We start from the raw sequence: 21772 nt of genomic DNA on the forward strand, positions 1-21772 counted from the left end.
TGGTGATACTTTTATACATTTCTATTATATTTTCTCTAAAAAACTGTATTTATTAAATAGAGTCAGTCTTTCAGTGCTATTTGTTATTGTCATTTAAAGTAAATGACATTTGCAGACGAGCTTGTTGCACCGTTTGTGCCAGACACTGCACGGTATGTGGGTCCCTTTTTTAAGCTTTGAGCTGGAGTCCACATTTTTGCATCGAAAAAAAAAACCCAGTTCATATTTGAGTGGGCCCGCTCGCAGTTATTTGCAATTCAAAGCCCGCCCCGCTGATGAATATTAAGAATTAGGAGGATATCAGCCCTGCGTGCCTTTCCAAGCCACACCTTTCTGCTCACTTGATGAGGTTCTGCAGAGGGGATTGAAAATAGTGGAGGGCTTTGGTACTTCAGGCCCACTTTGTTTCTGTTTATTAATCATTTCAGTTGCACTTTATAATAAGGTTCGCAAAATAGGGTGCAATTCCTCTAGAGGAGAATGGAAAATTATATTCAAGATTCAAAGATTCAAAGTGTTTATTGTCACGTGTCACAAGAGAAAAGGCTTTTCTTTGTGCAATGAAATTCTTTCTTTGCTGTCCACCAACAGATGCCGGTTAATGTATACAATAGAAATATAACATATAAATACAAATAGTACAAATAAATAGCTGAAGTGCATTTTATCTGAAACTGCAGTGTGTGTGTGTGTGTGTGGGGGGGGGGGGGGGGGGGGTATTTTCTAATCTTTTAACCTTGCCTTTTTACATTTACTTATGCATTACATTTCTGTGCATCATGCTTTACTATTCAGTTGTCCTCTTATATTAAATATAAAAATGTGATGAGGACAGCTCTCTGTCTTTTCTGCTTACAAGAAAAATTAAACAGCAAAAACTGCAGGCTTTGGGCCCAAGTGATCTTATAACACATCGTTCCACGCCCTGTCAAACATCCATGGTGCACACCTATTTAATGCATAATAAAAGTGTAAAAAGAAACCCAAGGTTAATCCACTACATGGTATGGCCCGCACCCCTAAAACTACAGCATACCTACAACGTACGATGTAAAGGTTTTTTTGTTACTCTACTAAGTTATGCACTATTTAAAATTTGATTTGTATCTCCTGTAAAATACCTAAAGTTACAAACGTCTTAAAAATACTTCTAGTATAATTATTTTTGTGTTCAGTATTGTGCAGTATTTAGGACTGCATCTCTACTGCGTTCGTTTACAGTGATGTTTATCTGGTGTGTGGTGGAAATGTTGTGGGGGCTAAAAGTTCAAAGACAGGTGAAGAGCTTATAGACGTCAAAATAGCTGTTTCGTTGTTGTCCTCTTGCTACAGAAAGGAACACATACTGTACCAAACAGGATTAACAGCAAAATAAAACAACACAATGCTGCTTTAAATATCAAGATATGTAAACATTTAACAATCAGTGTATCTCTATGATTTATCAGCAGTTTTACAGATGTGTTTTGCATTTTTGTAACACATGAAGTGATATCAACACAGATAAAAACCATAATAACCTTCCAGTTGCATCATATTGCTTAAACAACTAGATATTAAACATTTAGAACTTCTTATAAATGGAGGAAATGTGGGAAGAAGTGGTATCCTTCATAAGGTGAGATAATTTTCTTATCTAACAGCTGCATAAACCTGTTAAAAACCAGTTGGAAATCCTTAGAAATTTGTTGGTCTAAAGCTGGATACAGGGCTGTATGTCCTACAGGAGTAGGACATACAGTAAGAGAAGTTGGGGTCTTGCATTCCTTAATTCCATCTTCTTGACATTGGTGGAAAAGCAAACAATCAAATGAACAGAAGTGGAAATGATAGTTTACTCAGGTTCACACCAGTCATCTGTAAAGAAGCTGATTAAGCTGTGAATGAAGCGCCGAAACCATTACAATAAAAATTAGAATAAGAAAGAGCAGCGGCGTTGTTTGATGATGTCAGAGGTCAAAATTGGTCTTTTCTCTGGGGAAGCCATTGAAAATACAGCACATAGTCTCCACAACTGACAAAATATCAGATCATTGTGTAGATATCGCTGGGCAGGAGCATTTAAAATGTGTTTGACTTTGTCATGCTGGAGAGGATCAGGCTGGCCTCTAAAGGTTTGCTCACTGTCTTTAGTAGAAGGACGAAGTAAAAAAGGAAAAAAGTGCTATAACGCAGTAATTACATGCAGTTTGATCTTGAGCTCTCCCAGCTGAGGGAGTCGCAGGAAATGCCGCTCAGGTTGTGCTTCAGCAAAGACCGACTGACATTAAAGTGATTCAGCGGCAGAAAGCCTCCTGTATCCCAACAGGAATCAGCTGATGGAGCTGCACTGACTTTGAATTGACTCCTCCACCCACTTCCCGCCTCCCTGTTGTTTTGTGTTGTGTATGTGTGTGTGTGTGAGTTGGTGACTGAGTGAGTGACAGATGACTTCATTGGGTGGTCTTGCCTTTCATAACCATGGTAGCTAAGTCTACCGCTGTGGTAGTGCGTGCTAAAGTTTGTTTTGGGATGAATTAAAATATGAAGTTCATTCCTGTCTCTGCACCACTGAGTGCAGGAAGGTGTTTGTCAGGTGATGTCAGCGTCATCAGATAAAAGCAAACACTTGTTTATCTCTCAATGGCACAGAGCGAGAAGATAGCCCAAGTTTAGGGTGAATGCATTACTTGCAGAAGCCCAACTCTTAGTCATTTGGAATCTTATCTGGGCATATGTAGTACTAGTATAAGTTAGCATGTTGTAGTTGTATAATATAGTAGCAGTAGATATTCTGAAAGGAAAAATAACAAGTGCAAAGGATTTGATGCAACACAAGATTCGCATCAAGGTAGAATACAAACAAGGCTACAGCTTCTGTGTGATCCTACTCACCATATAGTGAGTTGGCCATTTTGAAGTGCTGTCCAAACTTTTAGCAAGTGTTGCTTTAACCTATAGTGCACTTAAAGGTGTCGTTAACTTGGTATAGTATTTATGACAAAAGTTCATGTCGGCATTCATTTACTTATCTGACTTATCACTGTGTGTCTGCAATGATAAAACCAACAGTGCCAAGAAAAGGAATCCTGTCTGAAATTTTAAATATTTTGCAAATGAAGTCATGAGTGAATTATTTCAGGCACGGCCGATGTTAACCATAATTATGCTTTAGCCACCTAAAGTTAAACTTAAGGGGGATTTTAGCTGTTGTCACACATTCTGACATGTTTTTGAGGCACACTCAGCTCGAGGCTTCAAAAGGACACTTCACTAACCAATGGGTGATTGGTCACGGTGTCTACACCTGTCCGTTATGCTGTCAGTCAAAAGAAGTACGTCTGGTAGCGGCTTGAGTTGTAACATTGGTTTTGGTTTGCTAGCTTATGTAGTTTAAGTAGACTGGTTGGTGTATTTATAAATTATTTTACCACTTAGTGAACACATAGAGAGAGAAGGACCTTCTGTTGGAGCTTCTGCATGGTTTCTGGTTTGTAAGAACTGATGCTACTGTTGGCACAAGGGAAACATCCCACAGGAGTGAGGAAGAATGGTGAGGAGAGGGGAGGCGTTATGATGGGACTGAAAGCAGGGAGTCCAGAAAAACTAGAGCAAGTGATTTGGAAATCATCGAGAAATCAACTCTTTAGATTTGTTTTGACCCAGCTGAGCACATTTGTATGGACCACTGAGTCTCAGCCTGCTGACAGATGAGATGATGAAACTCTTAGGTGTTGTTAAATTTACAATTTTATGTATTTATTCTGGCATAAAGAACATTTTTGACTTTGGTGATCTGAGTCATGCTTGAAAGAAAACGTTTTACTTACTGAAGAATTCTGAGTAAAAGCATTTTTGGGTCGTGAAGTTTTTTTTCTGAATTTTGAGAAAAGTCAGAAGTCTGACTCCTCATTGTTCTTACTGTCCTCCAGAATTTTTATTTAAATTTCAGAATTCTGGACGAAAACTTGAAAATTACAGTGTTTTCTCTCAGAATTACGACTTTTGTTTCTAAATTTTTAACTTAAATCATATTCCGATTCAAACTCAGAATTCAGATTTTTTTTCTCCGAAAAAAGCTCATCATTCTCAAACAAAAACCCAACCCCGACACCCACACACGAAAAATTAAACAACGTTTTTGTCATTTGGTCGAATCCAGTTCCATAGGTTCCAATTTATAATGTCGATAAATTAGGATTTGTTAATAACTTTTGTGAGTTCTGGTTGCAGTTGCAGAAGTATAAGGTTTGTGCTCATGAAATGATCTGGAATAACAGGAAAATGCACTGACTTCTGTCAAATAAACCCAAAGAATCTTTGCCTGCCACTTGACCACTCACTCTTACATCTACGAGTACTCAGTGTCGCCGTATTATTTAGTCTAATCAGATAGTTTGCCCTATTTTATCAGATATTTACTTTCCATATTTCATAATTAATTTTAATCTGATTACCAGCTGATGCAGAAAATAGCCACCTCCTCTACCCTCCCTCCCCCCTTGAATTCCTGCAGTGCTTGGCAGGACTTGTTTCCCGCTCCCTGCAGGTGCTAGAGTGGAACATTCCAGAGACGCTGAGTGAAGGGACCAATCACTGCTTGATTTGTGGGTTCTAGACCCTACACAACACAACAGTCCTCCCCCCCACCTCCTTTTTTCTTTCCCTCCTGCCCTCCTCCTCGCCTTTCTTCACCCAATCATTACCCCCCTCCACACCCAGTTTTCCTATCACTTTTTGCCCTCTCTGTTTCCATAAGTCAAGCAATCCATTACCAGTTGATTTGTGGTGTGAATAGTAGTTCCCCACAACCTTTGCCTTTTTTCATTCTTTCTTTAAAAAAGAGCTAAAGTGTGATTGATTACTAAAGTAGTGCTCTCCTGTTTAATCATTATTTAGATGCATTTAGGTTGTTCAGTTTATCAAAACAGTTATTATGATAATTGGCGGATAAATTTAGTCAATTTCAAATTAAAAGTATGACGATTCTTCTGAGTTTTTGGCTCTTGCTCAAATAAAGGAGATACAACATTTTGCTCAGAGAAATGTAAATGGCAATTTTTCACCATTTTCTTATACTTTAGGATCAAGCAATTAATTGATTAATGAGTCATCTGTTTGGGTTAACAGGAGATATGGCTATATGTTACAGAAACGTCCACACTTTCTTCCCTGATAATTTATTCAGTTAGAAGGTTTTAAAAATGTGCCTTCAGGGCTTAAGCAAGAATTTTTCTGTCGAGTTCAATGTCACGGTGAGGTCATACTGTATAATTCTCACTTTTCAAGGACCTGTTGTATAACCTATGTGAATTATGTAAGAAAGAGGACAGGGTGCAGATTATGACAGATTTTCCTCATACAGTAAATTCTTAAATCAGCCTTATGTCGACAAATCATAATTAAGGGGAACCTGTTAAAAACGTTGCTGCATTTAAGACAGAAAACAAAGATGGTGGCATACAGCCATACTGGGAAAATGTAGTGAAATGAAAGCTGTTCGATCTAATTAAAATGATTTAGGACTTTTCCTCAGGTTGAAATACTTCAGGGGTTGCATATGGGTTTTAGTTTATACGTGCCACAAGTGGCAGTGGGAACGATCGAGACCATAGTGTAGTTTCCTCATGGGAAGAAGGCTTGGGACAGGATGAGATTAGTCAAGTTTATGAAAAAGTTCTGTTGTTGTTTTGAAATGTGATAAAGAGCCACCTGGTCAATCTGGAGCATGACGTTTGATGTGACCGGGTCGTGCTGCGCTCTCTCAGTTCTCTCAGGCAGACGCCTCTTCTGTCTCTGCTATTTTAACTCTCTCATCTTCTTCATGACGGCCTGCCATTCCTTTTTTTGTTAAATCAGTTTTTACTCACTCGTGCCATTTTTCTGGTTTCTGCTTATGACTTCAAAGCTGGAATCCCCCCCCCCCCCCCCCCTCAGGTTTACTTAAAATAGGTAACTAAGTACCTTAGGAACACTAAACCAAACATAGCAGCTTTAATATGTTGTAGAAAAGCCTAGACCATTCCTCTCCCACACCCACTGATAAGACTCTACTACCTGTGTGGTGCTTGCAAGCACTGGTGCATGTTTCCCCATAAAATCATTCACATCCGCTTAGGTCCACTGCAGGTGGGATGAAAGACACCCTGAGCCTTTTTTTTTTTGTTACCGGGAAATACCCTCATCTAATTATGTAAAAGGAAATGCTGGCTTCTCATGATGTTACAGGTACCATGTACACACATTTCTAATCTCATGTGATGGGAGAGCCAAGAGTCAAAAACCAGACAGAGAAGGTCTGAATGAAACTTCACATAAAATAATTGCACTGAGTGGTAGCAGAGCACAGTGGTAATGTATATGCTGAGAAACTGTCCATTGCATTCTCTACGTCTAAGTTGGTTTACCTTCAGATTACCTTCAGTTATATTGGCCTGATCAAATCAATCAGATGAAAAGCTGTATAATTTATATTTTCAGGTTTGATTGATCTTCTTCATTTGCTTCTCTCATCGCCTTCGCCTTATTATGTTATAATTCAGAAACACTGAACTGGAAAGTTTCTGCCAGGAACTGGTTATGTTGATTCCTAATAATGGCACATAATGAAACAAGAAGCATGTTTCATCTTTGGGGAACTATGTTTGTGTTACTCCTGTACAGAAAATATTATGGAATGGTAAATTATCACGAGACAGTCTATATACAGCCAAATCTCTTGATTTAACTTGTAGATTTTAAGGTTTTAATACGTTCTGTTTCGGCTTCAGTAGTGGTGGTTATGGGCAAATATGCTGGAGACGTTAGCACTGTTCAAACTTCAGGATCTGAACCTATCATTGCTCTGGTTTCTGTAGGTGCAAAAGACCAAGTAATTACCAATAACAGGCAAGCGTGAAGACATCTGCACTAACCGTCTGATGATGGACTTTGAATCAAAGCGGACTTGCTGAGGCAAAAAGTATAATCCAAACGTAATGACATAGTATAATGAGTAAAATGTACTTATACATAAGCGTATAGTCATGTCATTGAGAGTTCAAGAATGAAGGTACAAACCACACTGGACTACAAAGAAGTAATACCTCTCAAGGGTGCAGTAACATTACCCTTGAGTGTACAGGCCCGCTGACAAGCTGTTGTTTCCCTAAAGGTACAATAAGATACTTTATTTTACTTGGAAGTCTACAGTGAGGGACCCAGCATAGATCCACTTGCATCTATGCAGAAAAATAAATGGTTCAGTTGGATGGATTAATTGAAAATTAATAGAAACTTGAGTTGGAAGAAGTTTTTTTTTTGCTGGAAATAATGTCAACACTGTCAGACACCAGGTCTTTTTCTTCTTTGAATCCTTATTTAACAGAGATTTTGTAACACTGTTTCTGTTATGCAATCCAGCTAAAAGCCCTGATTGTCATGTTTTTGCATTGATCCATGTTTGATTTCATTGCTGTGAAAGTGAACATTGTGAATATTATGTTTTCTTAAAACAGTTTAAAAGCTATGGTTAGAAGCCATGAAACATCTTTTATTGGGTGCGGATCGTGTTCAGGATGATTGAAAGTTTGTCTTTTATGTGTTACAGAAGGTGTGAAGATCGTTATCAGACCTGCAGCTGGGATTTGCCAATATTGAACCCGTTCACTACTGGCGCAAACTGGAACGACTGTGTTTTTGTCTGTCAACTGTTGGTTTTAGCGTCACGGTTGAACTCATGTTATGGCAGTTATGGCAACATTCCCCTCCATTTGCCAATTCTTGGCACAGCTACTTTCACATATCAGGTCTGCCTCATTTTCTTTTGATCAAGCGCATGCTGTCAGGTTGTCCCACGATTGGCCGCGGTAAACTCAGAGGTCAGAGTTCGTCTGAGCACAACAAAGGCAGCGGGGGTTTGTGGCTGCAGCGACAGCTTAACATTCCTCCGCCCACTCTCTCCAGATTTGTTTATTGCACTTTGTCCTTTGGTTTTTTGCCTTTCATGAAAGGAAGATGAGCAAATTCACTGCAGATACAGCTAGAGCATATAGTGATATAAAGAAAAGAAAGGAGTGGGGAAGGAAAGGGGTGTGGGGTGTGTGATGATGTCTTAGCTTGTTTGATGGTATCTTCTTTTATCCTGAAACTACATATTCCCCCACCTATGTTAGTTTGTGGTATTTCATTATTTTTAATAAATTGTGGTTCTCTGGCAGAAATTGGCTGAGTGCCCTCTCCAGTTGATGCCAGACAAGTTGATGTCCCAAGTGGAGGAGTATAAGTATCTGAGGTCTCGTTCATGATTATGGGTAGATTGGCAAACGGATTGGTGCGACTACGACAGTGACGCACCAATCCGAATGCTATACCAATATGCTGAAAAGAGAGCTGAGCATGAAAGTGGAGCTTTCAATTTACCTGCCAGTCTATGTTCCTGTCCATGTCTACGGCCACTAGCTCTGGTGACCAAAAGAACGAGGCTGCAGATAGAAGTGTCTTAAATTAGCTTAATTTGAACGGTTGCTTCAAACAGGAGCACAGGGTAAAGAACCTGGCCATTTGGGAAAGTCTCAGAGTAGAGCTACTACTTGTCCACATGGAAAAGAGCCAGTTGAGGTAGTTTGGGTCCTACCGAGAGGAAACCCTGAGGCAGAATGTCTCTTACGTTGGGCTTGGGAAAACCTCAGTATCCTGATGAATGAGCTGAAGGAGGTGGCTGGGAAGAGGGAGAACTGGACCTCTATTCTTGGAACCCCGACGCTGAATAGTAGCAAACAAAAAAACAACCAAAAAACGATGGATGGATGGATAAAGTGATGGAGGAAAACTAAGAGCTTCATCACCTCGCTTTGTATATCTGAGCCTTTTACTGTCTTAATCTTGTAGTTTCCTCACACCAGTCTTGTCATCCCTCTTCAAGCTAGCATTAGCTTTAAGATTAGCTTGGCAAAACCTCTTCATTTAGCATAAAAAGATAACAGCTAACAGGTAAAATGAATGATTTAGCAGGTAAATGAACCACGCATTTCTTTAAGGAGTCGGAGGAGTCTCCGAGCTAAAAGAGGAGTAAATACTTGATATATCTATTGCAAATAAATGCTAATAATACTCCAAGAATTCAGGATGTGTAAATAGAGGCAACATTGTTAGCATTTTAGCCGTAAGAAGCTTAAATTCCAATTAAAAAAAACTTAGTCTAGCATTTCTTTTTCTAATCTACAACTGCTGTCAGGCTATTTAAAGAATGCTACTCTGTTGACAGCTGTAATATTTAAAGAGCTAAGAGTGAACTAAAATGCATCACAATAGTAGTTTATTTTTTAAATTATGATCAAATCGTGACCAAATGTTCACCCCTGTTGTTAAAAAGAATGACCAACATTAAGACATAATGATCTCATAATGATCTATGAGTTGCTTATAGGCCAAACTATAAGCAACTTTCTATATAAAATCATCATATTAGTGAAGGAAACCCTTAAACCTTGCATGTTGTACTGGCTGACATTTCACCTCTTTATTGTGGACTATACCGCATTTGTATCATAGACATAGCTAAAACTGTGGCCGATACTTTCCACTTTTTTGTTTTGTGGCTTCCTTTTTATTGATTTTACAGTTTTTTACAGACGCTAGGACACATTTCCCAATACTTAGGTCACTTCTGCAAAACACTTCACACAACCCTCCTAACTGACCGTCAGCTTGGCAAAGCAGTTCATTTCACATTCAAAATGCACTACAACTACCAAAACACTTTATTCAGGTCTCAAATAAACTCATTCTTCCAGAACACTAGCAAAGGTTGACAGCCGACAAACACACTTTGTCACCCACAAAACAATGACCTAAAAAACACTAACAACATGTAGCATTACACAGTGTTTCCTTGTGTAAAACAAGGACACATCTCTGTTTATAATTTCAATATATGTTACTGGAATGAATCAGACATCATGCAGAATTTGTTAATATTTGTTTATGTATTTTTATTTTTTTGCACTAAGTAATCCCAAAATACAAGAATTTGTATACACACCATCCACTGATACACATACAATAGTAATGCTAATCTACTCGGTCTCCTCCATTTGGCCACAGGTTCTCATCCACATCACATCTTATGTCATCTAGGGCAACACACCTAGGAAAGAATCTTCTGGCTGCCAGAATTGAAGGAGTTGAAAAATTGAAGGAGCAACACCTGTGTAGATGTTCATCTACAATGAGAATCAGCTGTGGCTGGTTAAACTGCATTTTTAGATTTAAAATATGTTTCAATAAAATATTGCTGTTGGATTTTGCTGTCTTTTTAAGTTTTGCATTGTGTTATTGTTTTGGCCATAAGTTTAACAGTTTTGAAAACAGTATGTAAGCACATGCAAAATGTCCTGTCCGTACAAAGATTTTTGGCAGTTGTTGTGTCTGAGTGAGAAGATAATTCATGAAATTTGAGAGATGTAGTCATTGAATGCATTTTGTGCCAAAACAATGATAACTGGTCCTCAGTTTAGCCCACATAGACTTCTGTTGTGCTCACTGTGTGAGGAGTTTTGCAAACGTGACCTAAGTATTGAGACATGTGTCCTAGCGTCTGTAAAAAACTGTAAAGCAGAAACTATAGCAATTTAACCTCCCATCCTCTGTAGACTTTCAGTTTCCTTTACCTTGATGCTCAGTTTTTCCCCCCACGACACCTTTACTTTGGCATACTGATGCATGCCTGTGCAGGAGAAACACATCTTCTTTTGTTTGTCAGTATACTGTGGTGGTGGTCTGGAAAATGCCCCTGTGGAGACAAGGTGTGTGTGTGTGTGTGTGTGTGTGTGTGTGTGTGTGTGTGTGTGTGTGTGTGTGTGTGTGTGTGTGTGTGTGTGTGTGTGTGTGTGTGTGTGTGAAGAGAGGCTTTGTCATTACTGCTAATGTTCTTTAATCGACTCATTATTTACCCACTGGAGTCCACAGTAATGCTGCTGTTGTGAGTAGTAATGGTGCAGGTTGCTGGTTTTGTTTAGGGTGATGTATCTGGCTGGCAGCTAATGTAAACTGAACCAAAACAAATGTGTGCACAGCTCTAATATCCTGTTTAACTTTACCTTTAGCAGGTTGGTGTTAACTGCTGGTTTAAAGAGGGAAAGCTCAACTGAAGCAGTCCTGTTTGTCTTTCTTTGCTTTAAGTTAATTTGCCAGCTCAAATGAAGTTTATCAAATCGCTAAAAGGAGGAATTATAAATGCAGACAGCATTTTCAGTCATTGTTTTCTTGTTGTTTTGCAGCTTTTGAAGCGTTTTTATCACAGATGGAGAAAGCAACCCTTTAAAGCAACAAATGTGCGTTTGTGAAGCTGAAATAAATTCTTTATTATAGGAACACAAACATTATGGTAAATAAAAGACACATTTACACTATGACCAGGAAGTTTTTCCCTATAAAATACTCTATTTTTATTCTAAACTTTAGTGTCATATCTCATAAATTCTTCATATTTTTGTTAATTTATTGTGAAGATGCATGAAGTTCATGAATGAAAACAACGTTTTTTCCTTCCAGAATCAATTCCAGAATTTTTCCCTTCCTATCCCTTGTATACTCCTTGGTTACTGTAACTGCGGCGAGGTAAACCTGGCGACAGCCCCACTATGACAGGAACACTATCATTCGCACGTCAGATGTGTCACGCATTGTGTGCTATTACCGCCTCAGACTCAGGCTGTCCCTGTAATTACAAATACTTCCGCTCTTGTTTTTCCACCTCTTTGTCTCACACTCATCCTTCACTCCCTCCTTTGTGCCAGCCAGGTAATCCAGGCATCCAGGTAACCACCTCAGCCCCACCCGCTTCTGCTCCCGCCTTTCTTCTTTTCCTCTACTTCCTATGAATGTCACAACTTTGGTGGACTGCCCCGACCTTTGTCTTTCTTCTTCCTTTTTTTTTAATTTCACCCGTTACGCTTCCCTGTCTCCCTTTCTCTTGGTTCCCTCTTTTGTTATGACTTCACTGGAGGCAGCTTCCAAAGTTAATGATGCCACTGCTTTGCTTTGAGGAAAACACTGCCTGCAGGCAGGGAAGTGCCACAGCTTATTGCTGTATGCCAGTCAGACACTTCAATGAAGGCAGTAACTTGCAGATATAATACTTGTTTTATGGAGCTGACTTCATGTCTGACCACAGTTCCTGCTCTGTCATGTTGCCTGCAGAATAAATTGACTAGTGAACTCACTTTTAGAGATCATGCATTGCTCTCTTTCCCTAGACATGATTTGCTCTCACAGTTCCCTACATTTGTAACTCTGCTAAAACGCTATCTGTGCTTTTCTCTTTGAACTTGCTACATAACAAACATTACTCCCATTTTTGTTTGATGTAGGCCAGGAAAACGAAAGTAAGTGGTTTAATTATAGGATAGATTAACAGTTTATTACCCAGGTCACATGCTTAACTCAAACATGGGAAACAGAACAGAGGCTTGAAATCCAATGAACTTAAGAGTAAGATGCAGAAATTTCAAAATAAAACAGGAAATGACTACATGGAGCATCAACATTATGACAGTTACACTAAGCACACCTTAAAATCACAGCTTAAATCTGTCAGCCACTGCTTTGCGGCAATCAAACAGTGAAATGTATTGTAATTCTTACTTAACTGCATCTGTAATTAATTTTTATGTGTTTTTTTCTATTAAATGTCACATCAATCGGCACTCTGTGGGGTTTAAGGTCCTAGCGTGGTGGTGAAAAGAAGTGAAGGATGGGCTCACTCAGTAACCTTTGTCAACCGGCGGGGTTTTGTGAGCCACCATAAATTAGAAAGACTTCCCAATTTGTCTCTTAGGCCTATCCAGAGGGGGAAATACCACATGACTCAGGTGTAATTTACTGTGCTTTGTAGATGAAAATGAAGTTACCATCCATGCCCGGCAGTTGAACCCAATCAGCACTGTTCATCATCTGTGCAGCAACCCCTCTTTACTTTTTTGCAGCTAAGTGTGGTTTTCTTGAAATATGAGCTATATCAAGTAACTTGTCTTGTAAATTCTTTCAGTTTATCAGTCTTCATCTACTGTCAGCCTTTAACGTTTTCTAGCAACGCATGAAAATTCAGAGACCTCATCATGGTTCAGGTTTTTCATGAGTGTATCTTCTAGAGTTGTTTACAAGCCAGTCTCTGCTGCGGTTGAAGTCCTTGGAGAGGATATTTTCAGGGACTGGGTCACTGCGTTCTCTGGCACGCGCCCCAAAACCTGACCTACTGTCGGCAAGGACTCCGTCTACACTTGCAAACCCCGACCCAGTTTCTCATGTGCTTACTCATACCTGACTGCATGACTGTGAGGAAGTGTAAGACAGCTTTTGGCAGGTGTAAAGCTGAAAGTCGCATGCAACAAAGGACCTAGTTTCTGTTTCTAGTTCAAAGAATTTCTACTGACAACATAAACAAAAATTATAGTGTACTATTGTGACAACATGACTAATAAAATACATTTTATTGCAGTAATAAATAGCCTTAAACCAAACCTAGTTTTGCAAAGCTGCTCCTCGTGTGTCTTTCTTACCTAAAAACATCAGTTTATCCATTTAATGAAGATTTTCAGGACTTTCACACAAGTGGGCGCTGACTGGCACTGTTGGCTTTGGCTTCAACCCTGAGTTTTAAACTATTAGCTTTAACTGCACTTATTATGGGGTGATGGGCCTCCGCTAGTCCTCTGGCTCAGTTCCCTGTTACCCGCTATGGCCCCAAACAGTCACTAATGAGGGGAGGTAAGGGGTCGGGGGGAGACAACAGCTGATAACTGTGATCATTTATGATCTCAATTTACATTTGAACATTTTAAAATATCCCTCGTCTGTGGTGCTGAGGTGGTCGTAAGCTTCCTAAAGCTGGGGTGTGTTTGTCAACACAGCGCAGTTGCCACTCATATTTATTTAGCCGGCTTGTTCCTAAAATAGCAACTCACTCACTGGCCTAGCTTCATCTGCGTGTCCGTGTGTGTGCCCAGTGAAAGGGCGTGAGCGAGGAGTTCATTATTTCTGAGCGGTGAGTGAGAAAGTGAGTGGGCGCATGTGACAGAGGGGACACAAAGACACTATTAACTCGTACAAGTTCTGTTTCTGTTATAAAGGTGTTGCACGTTGGTCTACAAATATGAAACAAATGGCTAAAAATCTGTCGACCATGACTTCATCAGACAGTGAATTAATTTGACTTGTCATGATTGACTCTATTAAAGCAACAACAGTTTCTGACTCATGCTCTGTTTTTGTCCAAAATATAGCAAAGTCAGCAAAAAATCTGGTGTAAAACAGCCATCAGGTCACTTTGGTTAATAAGTTACAAATGTTTGGGCCTCAAATGGGACTAACTCGCTGTCGTCCAAGTACCAGTCCATTTACTCAACTTTAACACTGTAAATATATCTGATAAAACCACCTGCGCGAACATCCTCTGTGGTTATATTCTGTGAGCCAACAGTAACGTGCTGCACAGCATGCTGTGTATATGTACACTTCAAACAGCAACAACATGTAATAATTTGCTTCAGCATATTTCCATGAACATATGATTGATATTGATTTGGACAGTTCACAAAGCTTTATCTACTCCCTATATATTTGCATTACTACCATGATCAAAGATTATAGCAGGGAAGGAAGATAACATCACTTCCACTCAGTAGCACACCATACATGCTTCATCTATTAGTTAATACACTTTCTGCCTTCCATGATCTCATCGACTCTCCAAGCAGAGCCTGTTTTAAATCTTTCCAGCCGAATTAGCTGTTTGACATCGCTTAAAGGTTTATGACTTGCAGCCTGCCGTTTGAACATAAAGGTCTTGAAGTGATATTGAGGTCGACACACCAGTTCGATAAGCCATACCCGAACCTGCAGGTGCAAACACACTTAAAAGAAATGGTGCCTTTCTTTGTTTCCGTAGGGCAGAAGATGAAGTGATACAAAATTTGACTGACATAAGTCTTCTGATAATTTTACAGGCCTGTAGCAGCATGAGTGTGAGGAGTGAGGTTAGCATGGGGGGGGAAAGCCTGTAAGGACCCAGATTTTACAGCCCGGGCTCGAAAAAACCTTATCGAGTGTAAATTTCAGTCCTTTTGTATACTTGAGGTGAACTGAAGGTTTGCAGATTCCTGTTTCTGTTCACGTCTTTGTCTTCATATTTGTCTTATTCACGACAGGAGCTCTTTCAAACAGTGGCACCAATAATGTACATAGAGTAACCTTCCAGCCTGTGCAAGTGGAATGACGAGGTATTTGAAATATTTTGTACACAGTATAAGCTTATTAGCTGTGTACTTCAAAACAACCTCTGCCTAAGCTAAAAAAGCTCCTCGTGTACACACTGACCTTGTGAACGTGTCCTTGCTCAGCTTGGTTAAGAATGAACTGACGCTTTAAAAAAAAAATCTCAACAATATATTCATTTAGATCATTTAGTAATGTTGCTTGAATCACTGGCTCTCTTCCACAGTGTTTCTTCCTGTTAAAAGGGAGTTTTTCCTTCCCACTGTTGCTTTTTCAACGAGGGTTATTAAACGTTTTATAGACCAAGCAGTGCATCGATTAATTATTGCAGCTCTTGTCTTTTTGAAATTATGACAAGCACATACTTTCCTTAAATAATCGAGGGTGATAAAATGTAACTGAATGACTACCAACAGGTTGGTGTAAGAGAGTCTCACATGTTTTCGTTCATCAGTGCATCTCACCAGATAACTTTTAGTCCATTGTGACACACAGCGGGGACAGGTCTGGGCTTGGGACTCGTCAGTCTGTGAGACCTAATAGCTAATGAACCATTGCCATGGGCAACATGCGCATTCCATGTCATCGCCATAGCTACTACCACCCCTCACCCCTCCGTTTCAGCCTATACCTCCCACTCCTGCTGCCCTACAGCCCCTCGAAGAGGTCACACACCTGTCTGCACCTTGTCTTTCTTCTACTTCAACTTCTTCTTCTCTTCTCCCCTCATCTCACATTCTCTCTCCTATATTTTTTTCTTTTTTTTCCCATACTTTGGACAGTTTAACCTGAATAAGAGCGACCAACCAAGGTCTGAATGATGGAACAATAAAAGTAATCCTGTAACTTTTGGAGAGCAGAAGGTTAGAATAAGCACAATATTTTTGCCACAATCACCTGTTTTATACTAGAACATATACATATCCTTACAACTCTCAGTTGAAATACTACTGCTACTATTATTGCCTAAATCTAGCCAAGTAGTTTTTAAACGGAATCATCCAGTGAATGAAACTCCCTAACACTATAGTCAGACAAGGTAAAAGATTTATTGGATACTGCTTCAAAACCAAAATTATTGTGACAGGATAGTAACCAGGTCTGTCACCACTCGCAGTTACCATCTTCAAAGCAACTTTGGTGCGTCAAGATGGCAATAAGGCGGAGTCAGTCTTCTATCAGTTTGTGACTGAATGGACTCAAGTTGGCAATGAGATGCAATGTGTTTATAATGATATGGCAAACTTTGTCAAAAATACCAAATATTTTTGTTGGTCACCACAGCTATTGGGTTTCGGTTTTCAGCAGCAAAAAAATTGAATGCAGTCAGTGGGCAACCACCAGTTTTACCTAGTTGCAAGAAGTTTGCCGTCTTATTTTTATTCTAGTGTGACTGAGCCATTACAGGACATGAAATGTGGTATCCTAGCTGCCAAACCTATAGTCCACCACTATTTGTTCAGCCTCCAAAAGCAACTCAAAAGCAAGCAAAACAAAAGAAACTCATCAATTAAATCTTAATTTAGTTTTAACCGGTGAGAATTTTTGGTTTTATTATAATTTTCAATCAAATTTGATCATGCAGAGACCTGATGTGTACAGATAGAATAGCTCCAACAATATATTAGTGATATCATAAAACAAGTATATTATAAAATGTGTTAAGGATGTTAATACAACATGCTTAAAACTCAGTCAGCTCTCATCTTCAAAGCAACTTTGGTGTATCGTGCCAAAAATGTACTTAAAAAGAGAGGATGACACGTTCACTTTGAGCCTGCTTGGCTTATGGAGTTTCTTCTAGAAGAACAGTGACTCATAGCTATCATTTAAAATTTAACCCCATATATGTAGTCATAGTTAGTGGGAACTCATCCATCTTTTAAAGCTGTCGTGTGCCAGAGGTCTCTCTATTTGTTTAGTCTGAAAGTTGTTTTGTCTCACGAGGATCTCCTTCAAACAGAAAAAACACTTGTAAAATCACACATGAGTCACAAAACCTTTAAGTCACATTCCAGCTGTGTTTGACAGTTTAAGTAAAATAATATATGCAGACTGTCGTGTGACAACAGTTAAAGCTTAAGCCACAGTCCACAGTTAGAGCTTTCATTTTGCATTATTCTCTGCACAGCACAAAAAGGTTTCTGCTGCCACTTAAATCAACTTTATATTTTGCTTGTTGAACTTCCATCTAGTCTGTTTATGTTTTTTCCCGATGTGAGGTGTTGTTGATGTAGATGTAGGTGATAGCAGAATGGAACCACCATTTTGGTTTCATGACCAAAGATATCACCACGATTCCATCAAGTTGGTCGTCTTTTGCCTGGGACAGCCCAAAGTTTGTTCATCTTTATTTCTATCCTTTTCCATGTAGTCTGCTTCATCATCTATAACTCTGAGCAGACTGTTGTTTCCACGCTACTTCCTCTCCTGTGATGAGCCTGATGCAAACAAGCTTCTGCTACTTCATCTTGATTAGATATTTGAAATACTAAAAGTCTAGTTTTGTTTGGCATGGTTTATCTCCATGTGTTTGGCTTTGGTTAGTTAGTTTTTTGGTTGATTTGGCCATGATCAAAGATTCTTTCATTCATCATGTTGCGTCTGGGATAGTCCAGTGTTTCATTAGGCTTTGTGTATTTTTTTCCTGTGAGAAGGTGGTCACAAATACACAGGTTAATTCTTTCCAAAAGACTACAATACCTATAAATCAGTCCATTGGAGAAACCTAATTCTTGGATCACTCCGAAAAGCTGTGAGGGGTCATGGGGGCTGCTGGAGGTAAGAGGTGACTGAGTGCCAGCAGGCACACTGTGTGGTAATACTGCACAAGGGTCACTGTTAAAAGGGCAGAAGTCATAATGTTACATTGAGGAATTAGCTAGCAGGAGAGGAGAGTCAAGAGCACAAGTGGGATCATCATCACGCTATGTGATAAAGGTAAACAGCCTCTTTTGGTGACCTTCAGTGACCTTAAAGTTTAATCTGTTTACTGACTTGGAAGTGTGTTTTCTCTGGGTTGTAGCTGATAAGAGGAGAGATGACTGATGGATTTGCAGGTTAGTCAGCTCGGTGCAGCAGGATGTGACCACAGATTCACCTGCTGTCCGGACAGGTGAGAGACAAACTAGAGATTTTCTAGCTGAATCCAGGAGGAGAAGGACTTTTGGATTTATCAGTCCAGCAGTTGGAAGTTTCACCATAAACTATGGTTATTTAGCATGTAGCTATAATGTATCCTAACTGTAATGCTACCCAGTTCAGTTGGTGACTATGAAGGTCCACTTGAGCATCCACCATTGTGATGGTATCTACATGAGAGAGTAGAAGAGAAAAGACAAAACAGGTCCCCCCTCATTATTTTTAAACTATGGTTGAACTTTAACTTTGGAATGGGATAATTCTTGCCCAGCCGCTTTTGCTCAAGCCATGGCCTGAGAAAAATTACACCAAAAATAAAAGTAAAGATAATGCAAGATAATAAATGCCTCAAATGACTGAAGAAAAGTTGGATGACCTCAAAACAGAGGGAAAAATGAGGCCAAGACATGTCACTACTAAGAGGGTCTGTTTAAGCCTGACCTCTCCTACAATTTTGAGAAATACTGATGGACTGATGTAGACCTCAGCTGGTGATATGGAGATAATGTCAGTCAATCATAAGAGTAATGAGTCTTTGGAATTGATGAGGTCAGTCAAGGCTCTCAAAGTCGAATCATCTTTCTGGGCAACTGACTCACAATCTAAGAAGAAATGGCTTTGGGGGTGAAACTGTTGGTCTTTTGATGGTATTGGTCTGAAAATACCTTTTAAATCAGCCTTATTCTGATGAGCCACCAAGTTGCTGTTTAAGATGAACTTTGTCTGATCTTTATGTGTTAACTGGAATCCATTCCAGGTTACATCCATCTTAGACTTTGCCCAAAAGCTAAGATTTTATGTGACAAAGATGGATTCTCAAAAACACAGGAGGTATGTAAAAAGGTGAAGTCAGCTGGTACAACTTCAAGAGATGAAGGAAAATAAAAGGCAAAAAAATACTTACTTGAGTTACTTTCTAACTCAAAGTAAACCAATGCTACGTCTCCCCTTACCTTAACAAGCCTTCCCACCACTCTTTTTCTTACCATGTAGGTCATTGTTTATGCGTCAGCAATAACTTTAGCTGTGCACTCTCAGTGTTTAACCATTAGTATGGGCATTTGGTTTCCCTGTTTATGTTGAATCTGCTATCATTCAAGGACTTAAAATACTGTTTGGATCACAAGATTCTCTTATTTGTAACTATATGAAAAAGTTTACACAGTTTAGTTTAGTTTAAAACTGGGCTCAAATATATATGTAAGACCAGGTCAGAGCTGAAATTGACACCGTTGTGGAGGATTTCTCCAATAAGCTGAACTAAGTTGTGCTTAATATTAGTCTTTTCCCTTTATAAGCCAATTCGACTAGACTAAACAGCAGTCCCAGTTTCTCATGTGGTCCCTTGGGATAATTAATTGATTACCCCTGTTATAGAAGGACATTGGTTAATGGTAACAGGGCAACCCGTGTTTTTTTTTTTTGTTTTTTTTTAACTTTGCTGTTGGAAAGTTAATTTTGGAGAGCCAAACCGTAAAAATGGACAAATCTTTGCACAGGAAAGAGTTTGGTTTTCTTTGAAGCACATAAGCTGTGGTACAAGGCATTAAAAAGTAGAGGTGGGAATCACCATATATCCCACGATACGAAATTATCACGATACTTAACGCACGATACGATATTATTGCCATTTTTAAAAATATTTTGCGATTTTCAGATTCTGTACATAAAGGTAAACTTTATCAATATTCATTTTATCTAATATCAAAGTCTCACACTCAGTCTCTCTCATTTCAGTCAGTTTTATTGTTGACAAACTGAACGGTTTGTATTGCAGTCTAGTCCAACTTAACTGAATGCAACCATCTGGTACAATTATGCAACTATGCAGCCCCTTCAGCAACTGAAGAATTTGACAGTAAATTAAAACAAAATATAATTTTACATTAAATAAAAAAGTTTTAAACTTAATTAAAATAAAACATGTCTTAAATTTAAAAAAGTAAACTGTCATGTTTATTGCTGCCAAAAAACAAGTTAAACACATTTGGACAGTGAAGGAATGTCAGGATTCTTGTTCAGAAAAAGGAGCTGATCAACATGCTCTGAAGTCAGAGTTCCAGTCCACAAAAACTTTTTTTGTAACAAAATATCGATTTGTGCTGTCCCTGTATTGATACATTATTAGCAAACAAAATATCACGATACTACACAGTATTGATTTTTCCCCCCACCCCTATTAAAAAGGTGGTTAAGAGAGTTGTCATGTTATGTTTTTGGTTTTGATGCTGAACTGTCTGTCCCTTATATGGAACCTCTTACTGGTACATGTTAATCCATGTTAGATATTAATCCAAAACTGGGTTTATGTTTGTTTATAGATAGGGAAAATGCCCCCTCTAGTGTTGATTCTTTCTTTGATGAATAACATGTTAAACACGCAAAGCAATTTGATACACGGTAGTTTGAATTCAGCGGTGTTGGAAGCATTAACTTTGACCAGAGTTTATCCTTCGGCGGAGCAGATTGGTATGCGAGATGCACAGAGCCGTAGTTGTACATTTACCTGCCCGGACTATTCCTCCCTTTATTGAGCTGATGTCAAACGGACACCGAGAATTCCATTCCCTCCACTCGTCTCAGCCACTCCACAGATAAGGTCAGAGGTCAAGCAGAAGAAGAGAGGGGAGTGGAGGGGTGTTGGTGGTTTGCAATGAGTGTCCTTTATTATCCCTGACTGTTGTGTTAGTTGGCAGGTTCCTCTGTATGTCGCTGGGTAAGGGCGAGGGAGGCAAAAAGAAAATAAAAAACTGCAGAGAGATAGAAAGGGGGAGGAGGAGGGAAGGATGTTTTTCTTTTTGGGAATTCCTCAGGGATTGCTTAATTGGCCGTTAAGCCAAACAGGTTGATGCCTTAGTGACTGCATCATGATCATGATTTCGGTCTGATCAGCACAGACTGTATTCCAGAAACACATTTATGTTGGCTCAGGCTTCACAATATCGCAAAGTCTTGTCTTTTTGTGACTTACAGACATATCAGACTGTGTGCTGCCTTCCAAATCATTCATATTTGTGACCCTTTTTTTTAATGGCGAGCACAAAACACTTCCAATTGTAAAGATTTTTTTTATAGGAAAACATTCTGTTTTTCTGGATCTGTTTCTTTTATCTTTGACCAAATAAACACTTTCTTGGTGATGCTATGAGGTAATCTTTAAATTATGTCTCTGCAATGTAGGGCATGTGTGATTGCTAAGTTACTAACCAGCAGGTTTCCAATGCCCCTTGACTTCCTAGTTGGATCCATGCCTTGCTTGTCACATCTCATGTCTCCAAACAGCAAGATGGCAACAGTGAAAGTGCTTCATTCGAAGCCTCACAGCAGGAATTAGCTAACCAGTAGGTGTACAGCCTATGCACTCTGTGACTGTACGCAGGTGAGTGGGGGGTTTTCACAG

At 39.3% G+C, this 21772-nt stretch overlaps 1 protein-coding gene across 4 annotated transcripts in view; it reads left to right on the top strand.

Annotated features, from left to right (window-relative positions):
- The window catches only part of col4a6 (collagen, type IV, alpha 6), a 143315-nt gene that overhangs the window by 863 nt on the left and 120680 nt on the right, over positions 1 to 21772 (top strand). The window lies entirely within an intron of this gene.

The sequence above is a fragment of the Astatotilapia calliptera genome, chromosome 3 (genome assembly GCF_964374335.1).
Source record: "Astatotilapia calliptera chromosome 3, fAstCal68.1, whole genome shotgun sequence".
Classification (NCBI taxonomy): domain Eukaryota; kingdom Metazoa; phylum Chordata; class Actinopteri; order Cichliformes; family Cichlidae; genus Astatotilapia; species Astatotilapia calliptera.